Raw genomic sequence first — 8,095 nt, forward strand, 5'->3', positions numbered from 1 at the left:
AGAAAAACAAAGTTGGAGGCATGCCACTTCCTGATTTCAAATTAATCATAAAGCAATAGTAATAAAAACAGTATGGCACTGGGCATAAAAACAGACACATAAACCAATGGAACAGAATGCAAAGCCCAGAATGAACCCAAGTATATATGGTCAACTAATCTTTGACAAGGCCACTAAAAAGATATAATTGTTTCTTGAGTAAGAAAAGGACACGGAAAAGCAAAGTTCTGGAGAAATTATCTTGAAATAAGTGTTTTAATCTAGGTGAATATGAGTTTTATATATCTTAAAGCCTGATCTGGAGAAAATTCTCAAAGAGGTAGGCCCCAGACTCAATTTGCAATGCTTACCACAGTGCTGAATGCAGGGTGGCTGGCATTAATTCATTCACGCGTTCAACAAACATTGAGCACCTACTATGCTTTAGACACAGTGCTTGGGACCACAAGAACAAACATAATGAATGAAATATTGTTCTTTTCCTTGAGTCTACAAGTGTCTCACCCTGGCTCTACTATGTTGAATTACTGGTCATAATTCTTCCCTGTGAAGGAAAGTGAAGAATCCTTGCCATGATCTCATAGGACAGGGTATATTCATGTCTCCACCATCTTTAGCCTTAGCCATGTAACTTTCTCAGGACAATTCTCTGTTACTAAACATAACACAAGTAGCAGTTTGAAGTGTGTTTATGTGGTTGGACAAACCCTCTTGAGTTTCTGCCATTGCTGTGAGAAGAGCTTCCTCCAGAGACCTCCTGCCCCTTCAGCTGGACCCCAGAATGAATGTATATAGAGCAGAGCTGCCCAGCCAACCCACAGACCTGCAGCCTGAAGGAGAACCACTTCAACTGACCAGCAGATATGCAAGAAATATGGGCCTATTGTTATATGTCATTAAGATTTTGTGTTTGTTATGCAGCAATAACTGACTGATATACTTCCTCTCAAGGCCTTTCCTGCTCAAACCTGTCTACATTTCCAATATTCTCTCCCATTCTCCTCTACGCATATCTTAGAGTTGAAGCAAAGTAGACTGACTGTTCAGTGTGCCCTCAACCAAAACATGCCTTTGCTTGATTCAAGTACAAACATCATCTCTATCTCTGCCTACCAAAATCATACCTATCATTTTAAGTGCCATCTTATAAGTTATCTTCTCTCGAAAGCTTTTCCTAATCCTAACTGTATAGATATGGAGCACCTTGGATTCCCTCAGCCCTATCTCCTCACTCCCAGCCTTACCCACCCACCTTACTCCCAGGCCAGAATGACCTTACTGGCAGCTCATGTTGTTTTAATAATCATAAATTGCAAGCCACCACTGCTGCCACCACAAACCAAGAAGCACCCACAGACACCAACTGACCATCCCGGTGCACTGGACTGACTGGACCTATTGAGGCCCTGGCCTCCCCAGAAACCTCCTAGAGGGCTGAGTAACACAACCCAAAACTGTGAAGAAGTCAGTGTTCATGAAGCAGACTCAGACTAATGAGAGGTGGGAGAGAGGCAAAAGCCAGCAAACAAATTGCTCCCTCTTCCTTGTCTATGACAGAGAGATAACTGTTCCATGCATTCTCTCTGGAGATGGCCCACGTGACTGAGCAACCATCTGGATTTGTAGGAAGCTGTAATCAGCTTGATGATGCACTGCCTTGTATTTTCTCTCCCTTCCTCCCTCACTTTTTTTTTCTGCCTCACTGTTGCTTCCTTGATGTTGCATCCCTAGTAAACTACTAGCATATAGAATTCTGCCTCAGGCCCTTTTCTCATGAGAATCCAGATGAAACACTAGATAAATATGATCTCTTCTTCCTTTGACCCCAAATGGTACTTTTAACACCTCTTATGGATGTTACTTATTTATACTGCTCTGTGTTAAAGCTATTCTGATGGGTTCACTCACACCAACTGCCATGTGCTTTATGCATAGTAGACTCTCCATAAATGCTTTAATTAAATGCAGTTGAGTCTGTTTCATTAAATTCAAGTCAATAAGTAAAAACAGTCTTTGGCCCATTGGACCCATGAAATACATTAGCACCAAAACTCTACTCCAATTTCTACTTTTCCCATAAACATCAACACAAACCAGCTTTTTGTTCCATCATACCTCATTACAAATAGAAATACAAATACTTGCAACAATTCTCTGGAGATGCAAAAAAGCAGAGAAAGCAGATGGCTAATTAAGAATCCAGGGGTACAGTCTATATTTCTAAAGTCTTAATAGAATAGCAGAGTTACCACCCCTTGCCACCATCATGACAACCTCCTTCTCTCATCCTTGTGTGAAGAGTTTACTTCCAGGCCCTTCTAAACACATTATGTTCTTATAAATCACAGTAGCATTACTGAATCTGCTTAGACTTACAATCTATCACTACAATGATAGCACTAGGGAAAATATTGCAAAATCCAATGCATTATTGATGTCCTCTGTAATGAATGGCCATTCAGTAATTACACTCCTTCCTATGAAAAATGCAGGAACATACATGTGGTAAGAATTAAAATGTTTCCTAAAAGCTGTAGAAATTAATTTTAGTATCTTCTGATTTAAATGCATTGTGGCTGTAACATTGGGAATCCTTACCCAAGGATTCTTGTAAGCACCATTGCCTTAGCGTAAGTAGCGATTCCCTGAATGTTTTTACCCTCTCTGTAACCTCCTTCCCATCCCTTCACCACCAAATCCCTGCTTGTGGCCCATCCTCAGCAGAGGGTACGGCCAGAGGCTTAGGCCATGGCAAAATGAGTAATGGCCAGGTCAGCATCCCAAATGGGATGAAAATAGGGAAGGCTTCCAAAGTGTCACATGTACCTCTGCGGGAAGGATCGTGAACAGAGCAACAGCAATAGGACAACTAATGGACAACAGCCCATGTACCTATTAAAGCTGTCTATCTAGCTAAGAGTAGGCAACTCCAGAAACCCATGATACCCTTGGCTGTATTTTGACTATTCCAGCAGAAGCTGGATGACTATTTATTGGAGGTAATAGGGTTATAAACAGGAATCATGGGTAAGAAGATCTTTTCACCTGTAAGATGTTCAAATTCTGTGTGGTCTTCATAAGTTTGGTTTGCCATTGTCTCTACCTCATCTCCTAAGGAGAGTCATACAAACCAATATAATTGGAATCCATGCATATTCTGAAAGCCTGTACCTATCTGGCCTTGAGGTGCTTGTGCATTAGATATATTTGCTAACATACTTGCATTTCTTATGTTGTCTTATTATGCTTGTATTGGAATGGGTCTGCATTTCCTAAATCCACACCAATTTAATTTGACAGGAGGAAATGCTGGAATATGCTCCTGGTAATGGGAAATCGTTTCTGGTTTGCAGATGGATAATCAAGTTGAAAAAAGAAAAAGAAAAAAAGAAAACCTCTGCAACAGGACACAGAGCAAGAGCTCTGATTCCCCCAGGATGCTGTTTAATCCGTGGTCAGAATGCTTATATGTCTTCCTTTAACAATTACTTAAAACCAGTCAAGATCATTCTTGGCACTTTTTTTGGTTGCTTTTTCCAGCTTTGAAATAAAGTGCAATTTGCATTCCTTAAAAATCTAAGCAGTGAGGAAGAGTAAAGTGTCTTAAAATTAATGAGTTGCATTTAAACACTGAGCAGAAACTTTTGTGTGAGCTCCAAGTCCGAGAGATTGGGCGGTCTTGGAAGTGAAATTGTTATTCAGAAAGGATATGTCCTTGGTGGTCCCTAGTTGAGGAAAGCCAGTGGGAAGAAAGAAAATGAGGAAAACCAATTACCGCAATTTGTACATCAAGAAAGACTGCATTTGATGCATGAGCAGAATTCCTGAGTACAAATGAAAAAATAATGGCATTTAAGTGGCTTTGCCATCATTTTTGCTCATAACTTTTCACAAGCATCAAAGGGCATAGGATGAGAACAAGTGAGAGGAATAGGGTACATGGTAACAGCCAGATATTTCCAGCCTCTGGTTTGGGTTACTCTGTCCTAGATAACGATGGTAGTGAAATGAGGCTCTTCAAATGATGGAAGAGAGAATGTGAGATTTTGCTAATGATTGGTTAAACCAGGTGACTGTGTACTCTCTTTCCACTGTAACTGGGTATACTACAATATAATTCAATTCTGAGACTAATCACTCAGAGTTAGCATCAGATTTCCACAGGTGTAAAGCCTCAGTCCTCCACAAGATTGCCCTTACTTCATATGGCAGCCACAAATTCTGCGAATCCCCGGGCCACCCACACTTCTGATGAACTGACCACAAATTCAAGGCTTCCCATGATCTTTTCACATTTGATAATTTGCTAGAATGAGTCACAGAACTCAGAAAAGTGCTATGCTTATCATTACAGTTTTATTACAAAGGATTCAGGCAGGGTAAGGTCTGGGAAAGAGTGCAGGAATTCCATGTCCTCTTCCTGCGGAATCAGGGCACATCACCCTTGGCTCATCAATGCATTCATCAACCAGGAAGCTTCATAGCATTAGTGCCCATAGTTTTCACTGGGGTTTGATTACAAAGGTATGATTAACTAAATCATTGGCCACATGACTGAACTCAATCTTCAGCCCCTTCCCTTCCTCAGAGGTCAAGCTGTTCCAAAGCTCCAACCCCCTAACCACATGCTGGGTCTTTCTGGTGACTAGTCTCCACCTTGAAGTTATTTAGCACAAAAAAGACATGCCTATCACTCAGGAAATTCTGAAGGTTTCTGAATCTCTATGCCAAGAACCAGGGACAAGAAGCAAGGCCAGATAAATTTTTTATTATGTCATACTAAGTTTTTCCTCAATCTGATATAAAAAATTTGGAAATGCCATTTGCCTGACCTTCACAACATCTTCTACCTTACTAAAAGACAAAGTGGTTGCCGTCTGTAGTCATGAAGGGGAAAGAGACAGGCGGAATCATTGAGCCTGAGTCCTGTCATCACCTGTCACTTTAGGATCAAGTGAAGGCAGACCTGGAAATAAAACCCTGAGTTTCTTCTGTGTATGGACGTGTGGTTCTGGCAGAGCTCAAATATAGTCATTCTTCTTTATTCATAACTCTAAAAATAATAGCTAACATGGATTGAGCATTTAACATGTGCTAGGCATTATTCTAAGACCTTACATGTATTTAATCTTCAAACCCCTTAACGGTCCTATAAGATATTAACCCATCCCTCTTGATGGACATGTAGACTGTTTCCAATTTTATTCTTAATTAAACCATATTACCATGAAAGATAAGGGTAAACCCAAAGGTTTGGGTGCCATGAACCAACACTCTGTTTACTCCTCATCTCTCACCTAAGGCATGGTAGAATCGAAGTTACCTTTATGATATTGGCCATGAGATAGCATTAAAGACTGTGCTCTGGCATTGATAATGATGCTATGTGACAAGCTTCTTGGGTCTTGTGTTTCTGCCCAGTGCAGGGGCCCAGACCCCTATCAGGCAGCTGTTCCTCCCATCACAGAAAAAAAAAAAAAAGTGAAAGATAAAACTTCCCATAATGTAGTGAAACAGAGAACACAGAAATGAAACACCCAAGCAGTTGGCCAAAACACAGAATACTTAAATTAGGATAAAGTCCAAGACTTAGCCTGGGCCTTACATAAGAGGAGGAGCATCATGCAGGGATAAGGATAAGTGTTTCAGAGTCAGAAGCTGTATGCAACTCTGCGTTTTACCAGTTATAGGACCTGAGCAAGAGCCTCCATTTCCTGATGTGTAAAAGGCAGGCACATATAATAGTTTGGGACACACAAAGGAAGAATCCATTTGAAAATATTTCATAAAATATTATGAAATATCAACTAATGATATCTCCTAAATATTTCCTCTCACATGTCCAAGCAGCCAGAGATATTTGTTATCATCTTGTGTATCCAATAGTTCCTTCAAGTGCTTCACATCTGCAATATGGTTCGTCCATCCTGTTATAGAGGATGAAGTCTAGGCAAAATTATCCTAATTTTACAGGTGGGGAAAGCAAGGTGAAGTAGAGAAATATGCAAAGGATAAATAAACAGTTATAGCTGAAGACACTTGGCAAGGATAACCAGAATATTGCTGACTGCCAACTCAGGGCTCTTTCCAGCCATTTACATTATTGTTTTTAAGGTGGTGTGGGCATCAGCAAGCAACATAATGCCATGTTCTGTTATCTTTGGTATGGAGTAAAAGATGTAGCAATATGTATCATCATTATTATCATGTAACTGTTATTTGTAAATCCATTTTCTCTTCTGCCCATAGTGGCTTAATTTCCCTGAAAATACTGTTTTCATTCTATAATTATTAGCTGCACACACAAAGTTCATAGAGTATAGAGCCACAATAAAGATTCCTAGTAAATGATGGTCCTGTTTTCTTGCCTCTCCTGGCTTGGGTAGCTAATGGTTTGTCAGAGACCGCATCCCAAAGCAGCAGACTTCACATCAGAACAATGAACCCCTCTCACTGTAAAGCAGGACACAGCTGAGCGATGCTCAGTGTTAATAGGCTAGATTCCCCATCCAAAGACTATGATCAGCAAGTGAGAGATAATAATGTTGATGGGTTCTAAGGCATTTCGTAGGATGATTTATCAGCCTTGCAAAGCACCTGGCAGGACCCTTGCATTCTTACAATACACACTTTCAATGCAGAATGGCACCACAGTGAAAGGATAGACTGAGATTTCAAAGAGCTGGTTTCTTTGAAAGTCAGGACATTTTCTAGCTGTAAGAACTCAAGCAAGTCTCAACCTCTTTGGGCCACAGTTTATTTATCTGCAAAATGAGGATAAATGATGCCTAACCTGTCTACCTCTGAGATTGTCAGAAGAATCAAACAAAATACTCATGAAATATTGTTTTGTGAACTTTGAGATGAGACATAAAGTACTTTCAATGACATGATGATGATGATAATGATGATGGATTGATTGATGGATGATGTCCTTCACGGACCTGGCACAGTTCTCATTACCATAGTCACTTTTAGTGAGCAGAATAATTACGATTAGAACTTTGTGGAACAAATTTACCTCTCCCAGGAATTTCTTTTCTGTAAATCAGATTGCAGTATATGCCCATAGTCAACTCTCACAACGGGAAGAGACTGGATCTCAGAATCTCTCACTTCTTCAAGGCATAGTCAAGAGGCAAAAAGAAGTTAGATGCAATGTTCTGTTTGCTAAAGGATTATATCTGTGATCAACTAGTGAAGTTCAGCTAAATTTTCATTTAAAAGGACTTAGCATTAGAACTGTTAGCTTTGAAAGTAGGCTTGCTGAACTCAACTCCCTGCATTGATATGCAATATCTTGTGAATTTAAATATAACTGGCAGAATTAGGAGTATAATTTTATTTCGTGAAATCTATAAAGATGAATACCCTTGTCTTAGAAAACAGTAATAGGCATTATAAATGTCCTAATTGTTTTTCCCTTAACAGAGATATTAGCTCCAAGAGGTTAACAGAACTCTGCCTCCTCTAACAGAGTAGAGTTATATGGGACAAGATGTTAGGTGGTCCCATTATTCAGTTCCTTGGGGCCAAGGATGGGGAGAAAGTGACAGTGCTGAGGTCAGCAAGGAGATTCACATTTCATGTCCTTGGGGGGTAAAGGGCAGGTGGTGCCAAGACCAAGCTAGAAATGGATGTCAAGCCAGGCTGTCAGTCCTGAGGCTTCAGCCAGCAATGGAATAAAGGTTTCAAGCCAAACAAGGGATATTACTCAATCAGGATAAATCTTCCAGTGTCTATACCTGTGGGATTATCTTGTCAATTACTAGTATGTATTTGCCAATATGAGCCAGGTTTACTTAAGTGGATTAGGACAATATAAATACTTTGCTAGTTGTATGACTCCAGAAATCTGCTCTTCTAAATATTTTTAAATACTTTATTTAAAATATGCAGCTTTACTCTTTAATATGGACTCAGTTGGGTAAAGTGTGAGACTAGCAGTTACTTGGTCAATCTCTCTGCCCATAGGTAGGCTTCCTTCATTCATTCCAAGCAGATGAAGGTCTATCATCAGGAAGTCCAAAGAAGATGTGCTCACAGCTTTCTCAGGGATTTTCCTAGAAATTGAACTGTGTTTACTGAAGAGGAG

Source organism: Piliocolobus tephrosceles, chromosome 1 (genome assembly GCF_002776525.5).
Source record: "Piliocolobus tephrosceles isolate RC106 chromosome 1, ASM277652v3, whole genome shotgun sequence".
Classification (NCBI taxonomy): domain Eukaryota; kingdom Metazoa; phylum Chordata; class Mammalia; order Primates; family Cercopithecidae; genus Piliocolobus; species Piliocolobus tephrosceles.